The 21,866-nt window shown below is 47.6% G+C and overlaps 1 long non-coding RNA gene across 2 annotated transcripts in view; it reads left to right on the plus strand.

The window, feature by feature from the left end:
- The window catches only part of LOC130274050 (uncharacterized), a 38,077-nt gene that overhangs the window by 15,267 nt on the left and 944 nt on the right, over window positions 1-21,866 (plus strand). For both annotated transcript variants that reach the window (XR_008844220.1, XR_008844221.1), the window contains one exon: window positions 15,767-16,739. This is a non-coding gene — a long non-coding RNA (uncharacterized LOC130274050). The remainder of the gene's footprint in view (window positions 1-15,766; window positions 16,740-21,866) is intronic.

Here is a 21,866-nt window from a genome sequence, read left to right on the forward strand (position 1 = left end):
CACAACGGGACTGATCAGCAGGAGGACGGGGCAGGTAAACAGAATGAGATGCGGCCCGCGGGCAGACACGTCCCTCCGCGTGGATTGCATCCCCGCAGGGGGAAACAGAGCAGCGCTCCCGGTCAGCGAGTCTGACCGGGGCGCTGCAACCAGGCGGTGAACGCCGCAAGCGCTTCGGTCAAGGAGAGGGACCCGGAGCGCTCGGCGTGACAATGATTTTCTCAGAGACGCTGTAAAACTTGGCGTAGGTGAGAACGATGAGACTGGACATTGGGCTAGTAGATGAGTATGTTATCCAAGAAGACAACGACACAGGAGTATAGAAGGTCATGAAAAATATCATTGACGAACTCCTGGAAAACTGCTGGAGCATTGCAAAGTCCGAATGGCATCACCAGATACTCGAAATGTCCATCACAAGTATTAAACGCAGTCTCCCATTCATCCCCTTCTCGGCTGCAAATCAAATTATAGGTCCCACGAAGGTCGAGTTTGGAGAAGATTCTAGCACCAGGTAGATGAACAAATAACTCTGAGATCAATGGAAATGGATTGCGGTTCTTTACAGTAATTTTATTCAGGCTGCGGTAAGGTTGCAAAGACCCGTCTTTTTTTCACCCACGAAGTAAAATCTGGCTCCGGTAGGGGAGGACGATTTTCTGTAGATTTTCTTGGATATAGTTAGACATGGCCTGAGTTTAAGGAACAGACAGAGGTTAAATTCTGCCCCGAGGAGGTGTAGTGCCGGGCAATAAGTTGATTGGACAATCGTAGGGACGATGTGGTGCTAAAATTTCAGCATGCTTTTCACTAAAGACGTCAGCAAAGTCCAGAAGAATGAAGGCAGACCGGGCAGAGAAGTAGTAGGAGACACCAACTTGGACGGAAGAGTATGAAAACAGTTGTTATAGCAGTAGGTTCCCCAACATAGAACTTATCCAGTCTTCCAATCAAAATGCGGAGCATGTAGTTGCAACCAAGGAAGGCCAAGTAATAGAGTGGAGGTACAATAGGGAAGTACATAGAAGGACAATTTCTCCGAATGCAGAACTCCAACTTGCATAGATAAGAGTTCTGTGCGGAATAAGACTGTACAGTCCAGTTTTTCTCCGTTGACTTAAGAGATGTACAAAGGCTTCAAAAGGCAGGATACTGGCAGACGATACCTATGTACTAAAGAGGCATCAATAAAATTTCCCGCAGAACCAGAGTCCAGGAAGGCAAGAATATAAATAGTCTCTTTGGAGGGAAGAGAAAGCTGGACCGTCAAATTCAAGCATGGAGAGGTGGTATTCACACCTAGGGAGGCCTCTCCCACATACCCTAGGTGCGAGCGTTTCCCTGTGACTGTGGACGCAGAGCACAATCTTTGAGGAAGTGATCTGCCCTGGTGCAGTATAGGCAAAGATTCTCAGTTAGTCTGCGAGTTCTTTCCTGCCGGGTCAGGCGAGACCGATCCATCTGCATAGCTTCCACTGCGGGAGGCAACTTAGAAGGTTGCAGTGGTTGCTAGAAATCAGGTGCCAGACGAGGAAAGCGCCGAGGTCATGCAGGCTCTCTTTCTTGGCAAAGTTCCTCACATCATTCAGAGAAACGGATATCAATCCGGGATTCCAAGTGCATGGCTAGATGGCAATTCCAGGGCAGCGAGAACATCCTTGATTTGACTAGATAGTACTCTCTTGAAAGTGGCGCATAGAACTTCATTGTTCCATAACTCCTATGCCAGCGTACGAAATCGAATGGCATACTCGCCCACAGAGGAGTTGCCTTGAGAAAGGCTCAGAAAAGCCATCTCAGCGGAGGAAGCTTGAGCTGGTTCTTCAAAGACACTGCAAAATTCTGTCAGAAAAGCCTGAAGATTAGTTGTGAGTGCATCACTGCGATCGAAAAGCAGGGTTGCCCAGGCCAAGGCCCTTCCAGTTAAGAGACTGATGACAAAGGCCACCTTTCTTGTTCCGTAGGGAACTGTTCTGCCATGAGTTCAATGTGCATGGAGCACTGTGTGACAAAACCACGACAGGACTTGGGATTCCCCTTATATTTCTCAGGAAGAGACAAGCGGAGATTAGGTCAAGAGATGACTGCAGGAGCGGGAGGCAGCACAGGAGCAGGAGGAGGCTGAGGCTGTTGCGGCTGTTGTTGAGCAGATAGCAACTGCTGCATCAAGGCGGACAACTGGCTTAACTGTTGTGCCTGCTGGGCCAACTGCTGCGACTGGAACGCCACGATAGAAGCAAGATCCGGATTATCAGGCAGAGGAACCCCAGCGGGATCCATGGCCGTATCTAGCTGTTATGGAGCCGGATGTGGATCCTCTAACCTGTGTGGCAGATGACTCAGACCGTATCGGGGAGTGGAATCTAAGGTGACGCTGGTCTTCACTAGAGCCCGCCGCAAGGCAGGATGGGCTTGCTGCGGCAGGCGACACCCAGGTCGCTACCCCCGACACAGCTCGACCACACAGGGAGCTGGGCAAGACGAGGTACCGGAGGATGAGGCTGAAGCGTAGTCAAAGTTAGCAGGAGGTCAAGGCAGTGCATAGTCAAATAACATAGCAGGAAGGTCTGGATACACAGGTAAGGCAAACAGGCAATAAGGAACGCTTAATCTCAGGCTAGGGGCACTGAAGATCCGGCAGGGAAGTGGGGGAGGAGCTGGCTTAAATAAGGTGTGGGATGGACCAGACACCAATTAGGGGTGCACTGGCCCTTTAAATCTAGAAAAGGTGCCCTGCGCTCGTCCAAGGAGGTGGGGGCCTGCGCGCAGAGAAGCAGAGAGCCGGGCAGCAGCAGGTAATGAACGGGCCGCGATTCGCATGCGGGCACTTCCCGCAATGCGAATCGCGGTCCTGCCGGGATCCAGCCGCTGGGACCCCCGCGATCTCCTTCCCGGCACATTGGCATTTATGGTCAGAACACCGGCTGTGCTAGGCTTCGGGCGGCCGTGGTCATCACACCCCCTCCATTAAAGGGGTACTCCACTGGAAAAATTTTTTTTATATCAATTGGTGCCAAAAAGTTAAACAGATTTGTAAATTACTTCTATTAAAAAATCGTAATCCTTCCAGTACTTATCAGCTGCTGTATGATCCACAGGAAGTTATTTTCTTTTCGCATTTCCTTTCTGTCTGACCACAGTGCTCTCTGCTGACACCTCTGTCCATATCAGTAACTGTCCAGAGCAGGGGAGGTTTGCTATGGGGATTTGCTTCTACTCTGGACAGTTCCTAAAATGGACAGAGGTGTCAGCAGAGAGCACTGTGGTCAGACAGAAAGGAAATTCAAAAAGAAAAGAACTTCCTGTGGAGCATATAACAGCTGTTATGTACTGGAAGGATTAAGATTTTTAAATTGAAGTAATTTACAAATCTGTTTAACTTTTCGGCACCAGTTGATTTAGATTTTTTTCCCCCCAGTGGAGTACCCCTTTAACCCCTTAACTCCTTAACTCCTTAAGGACACATGACGTACTGGAACGTCATTTGTCCGCTCCCGATCTATAGCGGGTCGGGCCAGGCCTCTAACAACGCGCGTGGCATTGATCGCTGTGCCGCGCGCTATTAACCCTTTAGACGCGGCGTTCAAAGTTGTACGCCGCGTCTAAAGTTAAACTGAAACCATGCCGGTGTTACGCCGAGCGCTCCGGGTCCCCGCTCCTCCCCGGAGCGCTCGCTTCTCTCTCGCTACCGCAGCGCTCCGGGCAGCTCCACTGACCCGGTGCGCTGCGATACCGTCTCCAGCCGGGATGCGATTCGCGATGCGGGTAGCGCCCGCTCGCGATGCGCATCCCGGCTCCCGTACCTGACTCGCTCTCCGTCTGTCCTGTCCCGGCGCGCGCGGCCCCGCTCCCTAGGGCGCGCGCGCGCCGGGTCTCTGCGATTTAAAGGGCCACTGCGCCGCTGATTGGCGCAGTGGTTCCAATTAGTGTGTTCACCTGTGCACTCCCTATTTATACCTCACTTCCCCTTCACTCCCTCGCCGGATCTTGTTGCCATTGTGCCAGTGAAAGCGTTTCCTTGTGTGTTCCTAGCCTGTGTTCCAGACCTCCTGCCGTTGCCCCCGACTACGATCCTTGCTGCCTGCCCCGACCTTCTGCTACGTCCGACCTTGCTTCTGTCTACTCCCTTGTACCGCGCCTATCTTCAGCAGTCAGAGAGGTTGAGCCGTTGCTAGTGGATACGACCTGGTCACTACCGCCGCAGCAAGACCATCCCGCTTTGCGGCGGGCTCTGGTGAAAACCAGTAGTGACTTAGAACCGATCCACTAGCACGGTCCACGCCAATCCCTCTCTGGCACAGAGGATCCACTACCTGCCAGCCGGCTTCGTGACAGTAGATCCGGCCATGGATCCCGCTGAAGTTCCTCTGCCAGTTGTCGCCGACCTCACCACGGTGGTCGCCCAGCAGTCACAACAGATAGCGCAACAAGGCCAACAGCTGTCTCAACTGACCGTGATGCTACAGCAGCTACTACCACAGCTTCAGCAATCATCTCCTCCGCCAGCTCCTGCACCTCCTCCGCAGCGAGTGGCCGCTTCTGGTCTACGACTATCCTTGCCGGATAAATTTGATGGGGACTCTAAGTTCTGCCGTGGCTTTCTTTCCCAATGTTCCCTGCACTTGGAGATGATGTCGGACCAGTTTCCTACTGAAAGGTCTAAGGTGGCTTTCGTAGTCAGCCTTCTGTCTGGAAAAGCTCTGTCATGGGCCACACCGCTCTGGGACCGCAATGACCCCGTCACTGCCTCTATACACTCCTTCTTCTCGGAAATTCGAAGTGTCTTTGAGGAACCTGCCCGAGCCTCTTCTGCTGAGACTGCCCTGTTGAACCTGGTCCAGGGTAATTCTTCCGTTGGCGAGTACGCCGTACAATTCCGTACTCTTGCTTCAGAATTATCCTGGAATAATGAGGCCCTCTGCGCGACCTTTAAAAAAGGCCTATCCAGCAACATTAAAGATGTTCTGGCCGCACGAGAAATCCCTGCTAACCTACATGAACTCATCCATCTTGCCACTCGCATTGACATGCGTTTTTCCGAAAGGCGTCAGGAGCTCCGCCAGGATATGGACTTTGTTCGCACAAGGCGTTTTTTCTCCCCGGCTCCTCTCTCCTCTGGTCCCCTGCAATCCGTTCCTGTGCCTCCCGCCGTGGAGGCTATGCAGGTCGACCGGTCTCGCCTGACACCTCAAGAGAGGACACGACGCCGCATGGAGAATCTCTGCCTGTACTGTGCCAGTACCGAACACTTCCTGAAGGATTGTCCTATCCGTCCTCCCCGCCTGGAAAGACGTACGCTGACTCCGCACAAAGATGAGACAGTCCTTGATGTCTACTCTGCTTCTCCACGTCTTACTGTGCCTGTGCGGATATCTGCCTCTGCCTTCTCCTTCTCTACTATGGCCTTCTTGGATTCCGGATCTGCAGGAAATTTTATTTTGGCCTCTCTCGTCAACAGGTTCAACATCCCAGTGACCAGTCTCGCCAGACCCCTCTACATCAATTGTGTAAACAATGAAAGATTGGACTGTACCATACGTTTCCGCACGGAGCCCCTTCTAATGTGCATCGGACCTCATCACGAGAAGATTGAATTTTTGGTCCTCCCCAATTGCACTTCCGAAATCCTCCTTGGACTACCCTGGCTTCAACTCCATTCCCCAACCCTGGATTGGTCCACTGGGGAGATCAAGAGTTGGGGGCCCTCTTGTTTCAAGGACTGCCTAAAACCGGTTCCCAGTACCCCTTGCCGTGACTCTGTGGTTCCCCCTGTAACCAGTCTCCCTAAGGCCTATATGGACTTTGCGGATGTTTTTTGCAAAAAACAAGCTGAGACTCTACCTCCTCACAGGCCTTATGATTGTCCTATTGACCTCCTCCCGGGCACTACTCCACCCCGGGGCAGAATCTATCCTCTGTCCGCCCCAGAGACTCTTGCTATGTCGGAGTACATCCAGGAAAATTTAAAAAAAGGCTTTATCCGTAAATCCTCCTCTCCTGCCGGAGCCGGATTTTTCTTTGTGTCCAAAAAAGACTACCGCGGTCTTAATAAAATCACGGTAAAGAACCGCTACCCCCCTACCCCTCATCTCTGAACTCTTTGATCGCCTCCAAGGTGCCCACATCTTTACCAAACTGGACTTAAGAGGTGCTTATAATCTCATCCGCATCAGAGAGGGGGATGAATGGAAAACGGCATTTAACACTAGAGATGGACACTTTGAGTATCTGGTCATGCCCTTTGGCCTGTGCAACGCCCCTGCCGTCTTCCAAGACTTTGTTAATGAAATTTTTCGTGATCTCTTATACTCCTGTGTTGTTGTATATCTGGACGATATCCTGATTTTTTCTGCCAATCTAGAAGAACACCGCCAGCATGTCCGTATGGTTCTTCAGAGACTTCGTGACAATCAACTTTATGCCAAGATAGAGAAATGTCTGTTTGAATGCCAATCTCTTCCTTTCCTAGGATACTTGGTCTCTGGCCAGGGACTACAAATGGATCCAGACAAACTCTCTGCCGTCTTAGATTGGCCACGCCCCTCCGGACTCCGTGCTATCCAACGTTTTTTGGGGTTCGCCAATTATTACAGGCAATTTATTCCACATTTTTCTACCGTTGTGGCCCCTATCGTGGCTTTAACCAAAAAAAATGCCAATCCCAAGTCTTGGCCTCCTCAAGCGGAAGACGCCTTTAAACGGCTCAAGTCTGCCTTTTCTTCGGCTCCCGTGCTCTCCAGACCTGACCCATCTAAACCCTTCCTATTGGAGGTTGATGCCTCCTCTGTAGGAGCTGGAGCGGTCCTTCTACAAAAAAATTCTTCCGGGCATGCTGTTACTTGTGGTTTTTTTTCTAGGACCTTCTCTCCGGCGGAGAGGAACTACTCCATCGGGGATCGAGAGCTTCTAGCCATTAAATTAGCACTTGAGGAATGGAGGCATCTGCTGGAGGGATCAAGATTTCCAGTTATTATTTACACCGATCACAAGAACCTCTCCTATCTCCAGTCTGCCCAACGGCTGAATCCTCGCCAGGCCAGGTGGTCTCTGTTCTTTGCCCGATTTAATTTTGAAATTCACTTTCGGCCTGCCGATAAGAACATTAGGGCCGATGCTCTCTCTCGTTCCTCGGATGCCTCGGAAGTTGAACTCTCTCCGCAACACATCATCCCCCCTGACTGCCTGATCTCCACTTCTCCAGCCTCCATCAGGCAAACTCCTCCAGGGAAGACCTTCGTCTCTCCACGCCAACGCCTCGGAATCCTCAAATGGGGTCACTCCTCCCATCTCGCAGGTCATGCAGGCATCAAGAAATCTGTGCAACTCATCTCTCGCTTCTATTGGTGGCCGACTCTGGAGACGGATGTCGTGGACTTTGTGCGAGCCTGCACTGTCTGTGCCCGGGATAAGACTCCTCGCCAGAAGCCCGCTGGTTTTCTTCATCCTCTGCCTGTCCCCGAACAGCCTTGGTCTCTGATTGGTATGGATTTTATTACAGACCTACCCCCATCCCGTGGCAACACTGTTGTTTGGGTGGTCGTTGATCGATTCTCCAAGATGGCACATTTCATCCCTCTTCCTGGTCTTCCTTCAGCGCCTCAGTTGGCTAAACAATTTTTTGTACACATTTTTCGTCTTCACGGGTTGCCCACACAGATAGTCTCGGATAGAGGCGTCCAATTCGTGTCAAAATTCTGGAGGGCTCTCTGTAAACAACTCAAGATTAAATTAAACTTTTCTTCTGCATATCATCCTCAATCCAATGGACAAGTAGAAAGAATTAACCAGGTCTTGGGTGATTATTTACGACATTTTGTTTCCTCCCGCCAGGATGATTGGGCAGATCTTCTACCATGGGCTGAATTCTCGTATAACTTTAGAGTCTCTGAATCTTCCTCCAAATCCCCATTTTTCGTGGTGTACGGCCGTCACCCTCTTCCCCCCCTCCCTACTCCCTTGCCCTCTGGTTTGCCCGCTGTAGATGAAGTGACTCGTGATCTTTCCACCATATGGAAAGAGACCCAAGATTCTCTTTTACAGGCTTCATCTCGCATGAAAAAGTTTGCCGATAAGAAAAGAAGAGCTCCCCCCATTTTTGCTCCCGGAGACAAGGTATGGCTCTCCGCTAAATATGTCCGCTTTCGTGTCCCCAGTTACAAACTGGGTCCACGCTATCTTGGTCCTTTCAAAGTCTTGTGCCAAATTAATCCTGTCTCTTACAAACTTCTTCTTCCTCCTTCTCTCCGTATTCCTAATGCCTTTCATGTCTCTCTTCTTAAACCACTCATCATCAACCGTTTCTCTCCCAAATTAGTTTCTCCCACTCCTGTCTCCGGTTCTTCTGACGTCTTCTCAGTGAAAGAGATACTGGCCTCCAAGACGGTCAGAGGAAAAAGGTTCTTTTTGGTGGATTGGGAGGGCTGTGGACCTGAAGAGAGATCCTGGGAACCTGAGGACAACATCCTAGACAAAAGTCTGCTCCTCAGGTTCTCAGGCTCTAAGAAGAGGGGGAGACCCAAGGGGGGGGTACTGTTACGCCGAGCGCTCCGGGTCCCCGCTCCTCCCCGGAGCGCTCGCTTCTCTCTCGCTACCGCAGCGCTCCGGGCAGCTCCACTGACCCGGTGCGCTGCGATACCGTCTCCAGCCGGGATGCGATTCGCGATGCGGGTAGCGCCCGCTCGCGATGCGCATCCCGGCTCCCATACCTGACTCGCTCTCCGTCTGTCCTGTCCCGGCGCGCGCGGCCCCGCTCCCTAGGGCGCGCGCGCGCCGGGTCTCTGCGATTTAAAGGGCCACTGCGCCGCTGATTGGCGCAGTGGTTCCAATTAGTGTGTTCACCTGTGCACTCCCTATTTATACCTCACTTCCCCTTCACTCCCTCGCCGGATCTTGTTGCCATTGTGCCAGTGAAAGCGTTTCCTTGTGTGTTCCTAGCCTGTGTTCCAGACCTCCTGCCGTTGCCCCCGACTACGATCCTTGCTGCCTGCCCCGACCTTCTGCTACGTCCGACCTTGCTTCTGTCTACTCCCTTGTACCGCGCCTATCTTCAGCAGTCAGAGAGGTTGAGCCGTTGCTAGTGGATACGACCTGGTCACTACCGCCGCAGCAAGACCATCCCGCTTTGCGGCGGGCTCTGGTGAAAACCAGTAGTGACTTAGAACCGATCCACTAGCACGGTCCACGCCAATCCCTCTCTGGCACAGAGGATCCACTACCTGCCAGCCGGCTTCGTGACAGCCGGTTAGCTCAGTGGGCTGTTCGGGATAGCCGCGGCGAAATCGCGGCATCCCGAACAGCTTACAGGACAGCAGGAGGGTCCCTACCTGCCTCCTCGCTGTCCGATCGCCGAATGACTGCTGACTGCTCAGTGCCTGAGATCCAGGCATGAGCAGTCAAGTGGCAGAATCATCGATCACTGGTTTCTTATGAGAAACCAGTGATCAATGTGAAAGATCAGTGTGTGCAGTGTTATAGGTCCCTATGGGAGCTATAACACTGCAAAAAAAGTGAATAAATATCATTTAACCCCTTCCCTATTAAAAGTTTGAATCACCCCCCTTTTCCCATAAAAAAAAAAAAAAAAAACACTGTGTAAATAAAAATAAACATATATGGTATCGCCGCGTGCGGAAATGTCCGAATTATAAGAATATATTGTTAATTAAACCGCATGGTCAATGGCGTATGCGCAAAAAAATTCCAAAGTCCAAAATAGTGCATTTTTGGTCACTTTTTATATCATGAAAAAATTTATAAAAAGCGATAAATAAGTCCTATAAATGCAAAAAATGGTACCGTTAAAAACTTCAGATCACGGCGCAAAAAAATGACGCCCCCATACGCGGAAAAATAAAAAAGTTATAGGGGTCAGAAGATGACAATTTTAAACGTATTAATTTTCCTGCATGAAGTTATGATTTTTTCCAGAAGTACGACAAAATCAAACCTATATAAGTAGGACATCATTTTAATCGTATGGACCTACAGAATAAATATCAGGTGTAATTTTTACCGAAAAATTTACTACGTAGAAACGGAAGCCCCCAAAAGTTACAAAACTGCATTTTTTTTTCAATTTTGTCTCACAATGATTTTTTTTTCCGTTTCACTGTAGATTTTTGGCCAAAATCACTGACGTCATTACAAAGTAGAATTGGTGGTGCAAAGAATAAGCCATCATATGGATTTTTAGGTGCAAAATTGAAAGAGTTATGATTTTTTTAAGGCAAGGAGCAAAAAACGAACATGCAAAAATGGAAAAAACCCCGGTAAATAAAAAGTAAAAAAATTGATATGTTGTAGCACTTAAGTACTACAACATATCTCTAATATACTTTAATTAAAAAAAAAGTGATTTTAAACAAGTTCGCCCTCCTAGTGGCCGAATGCATTCGGCAGTGACGTCACTACTGAATTTCGACTCACTTAAGCCTGGCAATGAGTCAAAATTCAAGCACTGCGGTGCTTGCTCCCGCCTGTCAATCAAACAGGCGAGAGCGAGCACGCTGATAGCTTGGGCTGCGCGCATTGGCCAGCTCCACTGGCCTCGCGCACGGCCCCGCCCGACCCCGTTACTATGAGAGCGATCACTACCATCACCGCTAGCGGGGTCCCTGTGCTCACTAGCGGTGTCACAAGAATGCCGAGCGCGGCTCTGTTCCCCGTCCCTGTCAGCTCTCAGGGTACGGGAACAGATTTAAAAGCCTTGCGCGCAGCTAACGTAGTACTGTGCATGCTCCTAGCGCTGCCTATGTTAGCCCTACGCTATTTGCGTAGCGCTGCACCTGCGCAGTACTACGTTAGCCGCGCGCGAGGCTTTTAAATCTATTCCCGTACAGGGACGGGGAACAGAGCCGCGCTCTGCATTCTTGTGACATTGCTAGTGGGCACAGAGACCCCGCTAGCGGTGATGCTAGCGCTTGCGCTCGCGGGAGGCATTCTTGTGACACTATGACACTAGACAATAGGGTGCCTCCAGCTGTTTCACAACTACAATTCTCAGCATGGCCTGACAGCTAATAGCAATCATTGCATGCTGGGAGTTGTAGGTGGGAAACAGCTGGAGGCACCCTATTGTCTAGTGTCATAGTGTCACAAGAATGCCTCCCGCGAGCGCAAGCGCTAGCATCACCGCTAGCGGGGTCTCTGTGCCCACTAGCAATGTCACAAGAATGCAGAGCGCGGCTCATGCATAGACGATGTGAGGGCGGAAGCAAGCGCCCAGCACGGAGTCAGTGACGTCGCGCCTGTTGGGAAGCGCTGCTTCCTGCCCTGCTTTATAGAGCAGATTTAGAAGCACTAAATCTGCTCTATTAAAGCGATTAAAACATTTAGAAGCCAGGTAGGGGGTTAGGGCTAGATTACTACTAGGTAGGTACATATTAGATTATATAGGACTTGGTGGGAACTACCCTTTAAGGGGTTAAGGACCAACACAAGTAAACCTGTACGCCCCTGAAAGACCAGGCCTGTTTTTTCAAATCGGGGATGTCTGACTTTATTAGAGAATAACTCTGGTAACATTTTGCCAATCACGATAATTCTGACTTACCGTATTTATCGTCGTATAACACGCACTTTTTAGGCTAAAATTTTTAGCCTAAAGTCTATGTGCGTGTTATACGCCGATACACCCCCAGGAAAGGCAGGGGGAGAGAGGCCGTCGCTGCCCGCTTCTCTACCCCTGCCTTTCCTGGGGTCTAGAGCCCTGCTGCCGGCCCTTCTCTTCCCCTGGCTATCGGAGAGAAGCGGTGCCGACAGCCAGGGGGAGAGAAGGGGCAGCAGCATCCATTGCCGGCGCCGCTGCCCCGTTGCCTCTCCCCATCCCCGGTGGCATAATTACCTGTTGCTGGGGTCGGGTCCGCACTGCTGCAGGCCTCCGGCGTGCGTCCCCTGTGTCGTTGCTATGCACGGTGTGGTGCACTGACGTCATGCGCCGCGCCGTGCAGCGCATAGCAACGACGCAGGGGACGCATGTCGGAGGCCTGCAGCAGCGCGGACCCGACCCCGGCAACAGGTAATTATGCCACCGGGGATGGGGGGAGGCAACGGGGCAGCGGCGACGGCAATGGGTGCCGCTGCCCCTTCTCTCCCCCTGGCTGTCGGCGCCGCTTCTCTCCCCCCTGGCTATCGGCGCCGGCAATGGGGCGCCGGCACCGATAGTCAGGGGGACAAAACGGGCAGCGGTGCCGATAGCCAGGGGGAGAGAAGGGCCGGCAGCAGGGCTCTAGACCCCAGGAAAGGCAGGGTGAGAGAAGCGGGCAGCGACGGCCTCTCTCCCCCTGCCTTTCCTGGGGGTGTATCGGGGTATACACGCGCACACACGAACCCTCATTTTACCATGGATATTTGGGTAAAAAACTTTTTTTACCCAAATATCCTTGGTAAAATGATGGTGCGTGTTATAGGCCGGTGCGTGGTATACCCCGATAAATACGGTAGTTTTTTGTCACAAGTTGACCTTCATGTACATAGTAAAAGTAAGCCGATATCATTTGTAGTTATTTTTTACAATGCAAAAAATCATGAAATTTAAAAAAAAGTTAAGATTTTTTGCTATTTTAACACTAATAGGTTGCATATATTTATACTTACTGAACAAATAGTTTATGAAACCTATACTTTCAGATGTCTACTTTATTTTGAAAGCATTTCTTTTGTTTTTAATTAACATTTTAAATGAATTAGAAGCCTAACAATTTAACTTGAAATTTTGAAAATGTTGAAAATTTGAAAAGTACACCTTTTTTTTATGTGCTATGCAAGGTTTGCAGACCCCCCAAGGTATTTGCTAGGGGTACAGTGAGTATTTTAACACCATAGTTTTTTGGCAGGAATTATTACAAAGTCAGTGTTAAAAATTTGAAATTAGCTTTTTTTCACAAATGCATGATTTGTGGGACACATTTTTTGTGCATTGTTTCTGATATTGAAAGAAATTCACCCTACATGTTATTGAGCTTCTTGACCTGTGTTTGGAAATACCCCCACTTAGGCCATATTGGGTTCCTTGGCCGCGTGGTAGGACCCAGAAGGAGAGGAGCACCATTTGGCTTTCAAGGCATCATTTCAGGCCGAATGGATTATAGGCCACACTTTATGCCTGCAAGTGACTCCATTTTGGAAACTACTCCCCTAAAGTATTTACCCAGACCAAAAGTGATTACTTTGAGTCCTTTCTGTGTGGCTGGAATGGTTACAAATTTAAATTTTTTTTTTCCACAAATGCATCATTTGTGGGACATATTTTTTTGTACATTGCATCTGAAAAGTAGAAAATGCACCCCATATTTGATTACACTGTTTGTCCCATGTTCGGTAATACCCCTGCTTAGGCCATATTTGGTTGCATGGCCACATGGTGGGATCCAAAAGGAGAGAAGCACCATTTGGCTTTCAGAATATCTTTATACAATTTATAGGCCGCACTTCATCTTGCAAATCATTCTATCTGTCAGAACAATACTGCACCCCCAGAAGTGACCCCATTTTCAAAATTACGCCCCCTAAAGTATTTACCTAGGGCAAAAGTGAGTACGTTGAGCCCTTATTGTGTGGCTAGAATTATTTCAAAGTCAGTGGAAAAAAATAGCAATTAGCTTATTCCCCCCCCCAAAATTCTTTATTTGTGGGACATCATTTTGGTAAGTCGCTTCTGAAATGGAGAAAATGTGCCCCATATTTTATCACACTATTCGTCCCGAGCTGGGCAGAACCCCTACTTAGGCCACATCTGGTTGCCTGACCGCCTGGTAGGACCAAGAAGGAGAGGAGCCCCCTTTGGCTTTCAGGGCATCATTATATGAATTGTAGACCCCACCCCATGCCTGCAAAGGATCAGAGCTGTCAGAACGATACCGCACCCCATACAAATGTATTGGCTGGACCATGGACCGCTCTGATTGGTCCTTGGTCGGTTAGCAGTGACGATTGGCTGTCTGTGACAGTTAAAGTTCTTGATTATATCCGTCATGTTGTGGGAATAGGCACCCACTCATGGACAATATATCCATCACTGGGCATAAAAAATAAAAATAAATAAAAATCTTTAAAAAACTGGTTTATTTTGTTGGAGGGGAAGTGGGGGTTTGGGTGATAGTCCCCATTCATACTGCATTTCTGCAGTACAGGTGTCAAAAAAGGGATGCCAATGAATACTGTGGCAGTCTCATTCAGAAATGAAAGGAGCTGCTACAGTATACGTCAGCATCACTCTTTTTGACGTGATGCTGCCTCTAACGAGGCGCATCCGCAGCATATTTCACACCACGGATGCCCCCAGGCAGTCACAAGGACGAGATCACTGCTGCGGCTGGGTAGCTCAGTGCAACCGCTCATGACTGCCGGCGGGAAATCCGCCGCTATGAGTGGACACACAAAGCTACCCAGCCGCAGCAGGGAGCTCATTATTGTGACTGCTGGCAGGCGTCTGATCCTACACATTATGCATTTTTATTTTTCATTATATTTATTTAATAAATGTTTTTTTATTACATTTTTTACACTTTTTTACATTTTTTTAAATATTTTTTACACTTATTGTTTTTACACTTTTATTTATTTAATATAATTTTTTACTCTTTTTACTCTTTTTTTATGCATTGGAATACGTAGTATTCCAAAGCATTGCAGTTATATGCTGCCTGCTAGTTTTACACTGGCAGGCAGCATATCAGGACGTGCCTCTGCCCAGGTAACTAGCAGCACCCCGTGATCGTTGCGGGTTGCTACAGGAGAGAGACTCCTTACAGCTCGTGGTCGCTTCCGACCACGGCTTTAAGGGTTAAACTGCCGGGACCGAAGTTCACTTCAGTCCCGGCAGTGCGGCAAGCCCCTGCCCGCCGGGGATCACACACAGCAGCCTGCAATCGCGCTGCAGGGTGCTGCAGGGAAGACAGAGGGAGCTCCCTCTGTCAAAACACTTACAGCCCGCGGTCACTTCTGACCGCGGCTGTAAGGGTTAAACTGCTGGAACCAAAGTTTGCTTCGGTCCTGGCAGTGTGGCAGGGTCCCGACTGTGTGTTACAGCCGAGTCCCTGCTGCGATCTTGTGGGTGCACTGGGCAGCACCCACGAGAACTATGGACATATATACTTGTCCTAATGCCATAACGTGCATCCTGTATTAATGTCTATGGGAAGGGGCGTGACGACTGTGGTCGCTCATAATCCAACAAGGAGCGGAGATCACTCCATGCAGCAGATTACATGGGTGCCGGGCTGGAGATTGAGGGGGATTCCATCAGCCGGAACAAGCGCCCAACACCCCCAACCGGCCCCATCTTGGCAAAACCAACCACCCAACCATCTATGGCAAAACAAAAAAAAATTGTGCAGTGAAATTGAAAAAAAGAAACTTGCTATTTTGTAAAATTTGGGTAAAAATTACACTTTACATTTATTCTGTAGGTCCATACAGTTACAAGGATACCGAATGTAAATAGATTTTATTTATCCTCTTCTGACTCCTTATTTTCCGCATACTGGGCTACATGAGGGCAAATTTTTGGTGCTGTGATCTGTAGTTTTTATCAGTACCATTTTCATTTTGATGGGACTTATTGATCACTTTTTATAAATTTTTTGGTACTTTGGTATTTTTTTTATGTCTATGCCATCAACCGTGAAATTTAATTTACATTATATTTTAATAGTCTGGGTTAGTTCACTTATTAACTCATATATATATATATATATATATATATATATAATTGATAGAAGGCAGCACACCAACTTCAGTGAAATCAAATGTTCTTTATTCCATGTAGGAGAGACAACGTTTCAGCGATCTCACACCGCCATTTCAAGCAGGGATTTCTTATATTGGATGTGCTGCTCTTTATTGGTTTATACTTGTGGTGAACAAGTGTGCACCCCTCACGGACTATGGATATTTCCCATGACAACCAAATTGGTTTGTCTTCTTCTATTACTCATTCCATGGATACTTTCTCTTATACTGCACTGGACGTGGACAGAATCATTGGCAATTCGACTAATGATGCAACATTTTTGCGCAATCCATCTAATCTGGACTTAAAAAGGATTTATGAGGCCGAAACCAAGAAAGCATTGGGACTCCAACTACATATTACTTCAATGTCTGAATATTATCGCACCCGCAGGATACCGAGAGGTGTGCCGTATACAACCTCGGGCAAACTCCCATATTAATGATCCAGAATACAGAGGTAAATACGAGGCAATCTCGAATAAATATGCATTGGACATGATACTATTAAATTTGGAATTTCTTCAACGTGATTTATTATCCTGTCAAACCAATATTGTTGAGTTGGAAATTACTCTGAAAGATTCCTTTGAAACAGAGGAATTGAACAAATTGATGGAGAAACAACAAAATTTTCTGATAAAACAACGAGAAGCTATTGAGGAAACTAAGCGAAGGAAGTGGTTTAGAGATGATCAGGACTATGTTAATGGCAGAGTGTATGCCTGGGATAATGTGGCCATGTCTGCGAGGAAATCCATGAAAAGGGGCAATATTGGCTCGGACGTGGATGGAGGAACCCATCTGCCAAGACAACCAAGAAACAATATGAAAGAACAGTCCAACAAACAACAACCTTTTTTAGAGACACAGTCATCCCAAGTAGACGGCGGAGGGGCGGTCGGAGGCACTTTCGTGCCCGCAAAAAAGATACAGCGGAATACCTGGAATCAGGGACAAGCCACAGGTGCACAGAAGAAGAAATAGTGAATATGGACATTTCTACTGTGGTAAATATTTCTTCATGTACTTTATCTAATGAACAATTGTCATTACTGTCAAAGGGACTAAATTTCTGTCCGAACAAATTCAATGACTGGTTCCAATTAGAACTAGATTTCATTCAGTTTGTTCGGAGAATAAAACTTAAAGTGTGGTTTTTTCAGCATAAAAATTAGATGCATGTACCTTCTGTGAACACAGTGAATACTGATTTTGAGCTTAAAAAATTGGATTTGCATATACCTAGCAATTTTCAACCCATGACAGAATCACATGCAATTACTACATTTATGGAATGTGTTAAGAGGGAGTTCATGTTGATTAAGCAGCAGCAACTGATACTCAAACATCCTAATCTTACTCATAGTGAACTGCTTGCCATACAAGAACTAGTCCATGACCACAACCTCATCATCAAACCAGCTGATAAGGGTGGTGGGGTTGTGGTCATGGACCGTAGTACATATTTAAAGGAGGCCTATAGGCAACTGCAAGATCCAGAGGTCTACAGGGTCCTTGCTAGAGATCCCAAAAATGACATGTCTAGAGTATTGAAAAATATTGTTGAGAATGCTTTACAACAAGGATTGATTGATAAGAAATTAAGTGAGTTCCTTACAGTTGGGTACCCGGTGACACCCCTTTTGTACCTCCTGCCGAAGATACACAAAAGCCTGCGAGATCCACCTGGCAGGCCTATAGTCTCCGGCAGGGGGTCACTTTCCAATAATGTGTCCATTTTTTGGGATAACATCCTTAGACAATATGCACTGGAAGCGAGGTCATACCTAAGGGACACAAGAGATTTTTTGTCCAAGATCTCACAAATTACCATCCCCAATAATGCTTTAATTGCAAGCTTTGACATTGTCAGTCTTTATACTTCTATACAGCACAATAGGGGCATTGAAGCAGTAAGAAAAGTATTGACTACAGCACAATTTGATAAGGAACAAATTGATTTTGTTTTAGAGTTGCTGTTGTTTGTTCTGCAGAACAACTACTTCTATTTTGATGAACAATACTATGTCCAGTTGCGTGGGACTGCCATGGGCAGCAACATGGCGCCCACGTACGCGAACATAGTGATGAGAGATTTTGAAGAGCAATATGTCTATGTAGCCCACCACTCCAGGAAGATCCTGGGGTGGTGGCGCTACATAGATGATATCTTTCTGATTTGGAAAGGGACTGGAGAAGAACTCTTGGAGTTCCATACCTACCTAAATAGTATTGATGCAGACCTCCAATTCACTTTAACTTTTTCAACAGAAAAAATACAATTTCTGGATACAGAGGTACACATTATCAATAATAAACTGTCCACAGATTTATTTTCAAAACCCACAGACTGCAATACATTACTAAGATTTGAGTCATGTCATCCGAGACCTATGGTCGAGGCTCTACCTTATAGCCAATTCTTAAGGGCCAGCAGAATTGTTGACAGTGATGACAAATTGGATAGGGCAATAGAAAAAATGTCTTTACAATTTATACAGAGGGATTATCCCCGCCCTCTTGTCAACAGACAAAAACAGCGTCTGTTGGAGGAACATAGGGGGATTAGAACTCCTAGATATAAAAAGGATCAAACATCTAGGATTCCATTCATCACTACTTACTTTTCGGGTAAAATATCACAGAAGGTCAAGAAACACTGGCATTTAATTAGGGATAATTTTCCAGGGATCCCAGAATTTAAAGAAATGCCTCTGATGTCATACCGCAGAGGTAAAAACCTAAAAGATATATTCGTTAAAGCTGATGTATCTAGACAAAGGATTTCTACACAAAAATATCTATCTGTACAAAGTAGGGTCTGTTTCCCCTATCGGAGATGTGTGAACTGCAAATATGTGCAAAAGGGGAGTAGCTTCACACACCCCCGAACGGGAAAAACAGCCCCGATTAAGTATTACCTTACCTGTGACAGCGACCATGTGGTGTACATTCTATGGTGCCCATGCAATCTGATCTACATAGGGGAAACAAAATTTGACTTTAACCTCTTCAGGACATAGGGCATATGGATACGCCCTGCATCCCGAGTCCTTAAGGACCGAGGGCGTATCCATACGCCCGTGGGAATTCCGGCCCCCACCGCTAGCCGGTTGGGGACCGGAGCCGGATGCCTGCTGAAATCGTTCAGCAGGCATCCCGGCATATCGCCCAGGGGGGTCATTATGTCCCCCCATGTCGGCGATCGCCGGAGATCGCTGGACAATTCAGTCCAGCGATCTGCGGCGATTCCGGGTCAATCGGGTCTCCAGTGACCCGGTGACCCGGAATTACTGGCTGTTCGGGGCCGTCTCTGACGGCCCCGAACAGCCAGAGCCTGCAGGGGTGAGGTGGCACTGGTGCCACCTCACGATCGCCCTGATTCGTCGGCCGGATTACCGGCCGACCAATCAGGGCGCCTGCTGCGGGTGTCACTCCCGCACCCGCTCCGCCCCTCTTCTGGAGGACGTGAGCGGGTGCGGGACGTGCACCCCGGGTGCTGGGGACCCCGATCCCCGGCGCCCCTGTTGGGATCGGGCCCCAGGAGCAGCTGCGGCGGCGAGGGACGACGAGGGACTGACCTGCAGCGTCTGGATTGTTGGAGGTGAGTGACAGCCTCCTGCTGTTGCTTAGCAACAGCTCCCAGCATGCAAAAAGGGCATGCTGGGAGCTGTAGTTATGCAACAGCAGGAGGCAGACCACCACAACTCCCAGCATGCCCTTATGGGCATGCTGGGACTTGTAGTTTTGCAACAGCTGGAGGCACATTCTTTCTATGGAAAAGTGTACCTTCAGCTGTTGTGTAACTACAACTCCCAGCTTGCACAATCAGCTAAAGTGCATGCTGGGAGTTGTAGTGGTGCATCTGGTGGTTGCATAACTACAACTCCCAGCATGCCCGTTGGCTGTCGGTGACTGCTGAGAGTTGTAGTTTTGCAACAGCTGAAGGCACACTGGTTGTGAAACTCAGAGTTTTTTTTTACCTAACTCAGTGTTTCACGACCGGTGTGCCTCCAGCTGTTGCAAACTACAACTCTCAGCAGTCACCATACACCATGCACCGTACATGCTGGGAGTTGTAGTTTTGCAACAGCTGGAGGCACACTGGTTGTGAAACACTGAGTTAGGTCACAAACTCAGTGATACATAACCAGTGTGCCTACAGTTGTTACAAAACTGCAAGTCTCAGCAGTCACCGACAGCCAACGGGCATGCTGGGAGTTGTAGTTATGCAACAGCTGGATGTCTGTCCCCCCCCCCAATGTGAATGTACAGGGTACACTCACATGGGCGGAGGATTACAGTAAGTATCTGGCTGCAAATTTGAGCTGCCGCAAACTTTCTGCTGCAGCTCAAATTGCCAGCGAGAAACTACTGTGAACCCCCGCCCGTGCGACTGTACCCTAAAAACACTACACTACACTAACACAAAAAATAAAATAAAAAGTAAAAAACACTACATATACACATACCCCTACACAGCCCCCCTCCCCTCCCCAATAAAAATGAAAAACGTCAGGTACGCCACTGTTTCCAGAACGGAGCCTCCAGCTGTTGCAAAACAACTCCCAGTATTGTCGGACAGCCGTTGACTGTCCAGGCATGCTGGGAGTTTTGCAACAGCTGGAGGCACCCTGTTTGGGAATTACTGGCGTAGAATACCCCTATGTCCACCCCTATGCAATCCCTAATTTAGGCCTCAAATGCGCATGGCGCTCTGACTTTGGAGCCCTGTCGTATTTCAAGGCAACAGTTTAGGGTCACATATGGGGTATCGCCGTACTCGGGAGAAATTGTGTTACAAATTTTGGGGGGTATTTTCTGCTTTTACCCTTTTTAAAAATGTAACATTTTTGGGAAAACAAGCATTTTAGGTTAAAAAAATTTTTTTTTTTTTACATATGCAAAAGTCGTGAAACACCTGTGGGGTATAAAGGTTCACTTAACCCCTTGTTACGTTCCCCGAGGGGTCTAGTTTCCAAAATGGTATGCCATGTGTTTTTTTTTTTTGCTATCCTGGCACCATAGGGGCTTCCTAAATGCGGCATGCCCCCAGAGAAAAATTTGCGTTCAAAAAGCCAAATGTGACTCCTTCTCTTCCGAGACCTGTAGTGCGCCAGCAGAGCACTTTTCACCCCCATATGGGGTGTTTTCTGAATCGGGAGAAATTGGGCTTCAAATTTTTAGGGGTATTTTCTGCTATTACCCTTTTTAAAAATAAAAATTTTTTGGGAAAACAAGCATTTTAGGTAAAATTTTTTTTTTTTTTTTACATTTGCAAAAGTCGTGAAACACCTGTGGGGTATTAAGGTTCACTTTATCCCATGTTACATTCCCCGAGGGGTCTAGTTTCCAAAATGGTATGCCATGTGTTTTTTTTTTTGCTGTTCTGGCACCATAAGGGCTTCCTAAAGGTAACATGCCCCCCAAAAACCATTTCAGAAAAACGTACTCTCCAAAATCCCCTTGTCGCTCCTTCCCTTCTGAGCCCTCTACTGCGCTCGCCGAACACTTTACATAGACATATGAGATATGTGCTTACTCGAGAGAAATTGGGCTACAAATACAAGTAAAAATTTTGTCCTTTTACCCCTTGTAAAAATTCAAAAATTGGGTCTACAAGAACATGTGAGTGTAAAAAATGAAGATTGTGAATTTTCTCCTTCACTTTGCTGCTATTCGTGTGAAACACCTAAAGGGTTGAAACGCTGACTGAATGTCATTTTGAATACTTTGGGGGGTGTAGTTTTTATAATGGGGTCATTTATGGGGTATTTCTAATATGAAGACCCTTCAAATCCACTTCAAACCTGAACTGGTCCCTGAAAAATACTGAGTTTGAAAATTTTGTGAAAAATCGGAAAATTGCTGCTGACCGTTGAAGCCCTCTGGTGTCTTCCAAAAGTAAAAACACGTCAATTTTATGATGCAAACATAAAGTAGACATATTGTATATGTGAACCAAAAAAAAATGTATTCGTAATATCCATTTTCCTTACAAGCAGAGAGCTTCAAAGTTAGAAAAATGCAAAATTTTCAAATTTTTCATCAAATTTACGGATTTTTCACCAAGAAAGGATGCAAGTATCGACAAAAATTTACCACTATGTTAAAGTAGAATATGTCACGAAAAA

The sequence above is a fragment of the Hyla sarda genome, chromosome 1, assembly GCF_029499605.1.
Source record: "Hyla sarda isolate aHylSar1 chromosome 1, aHylSar1.hap1, whole genome shotgun sequence".
NCBI classification, from domain to species: Eukaryota; Metazoa; Chordata; class Amphibia; order Anura; family Hylidae; genus Hyla; species Hyla sarda.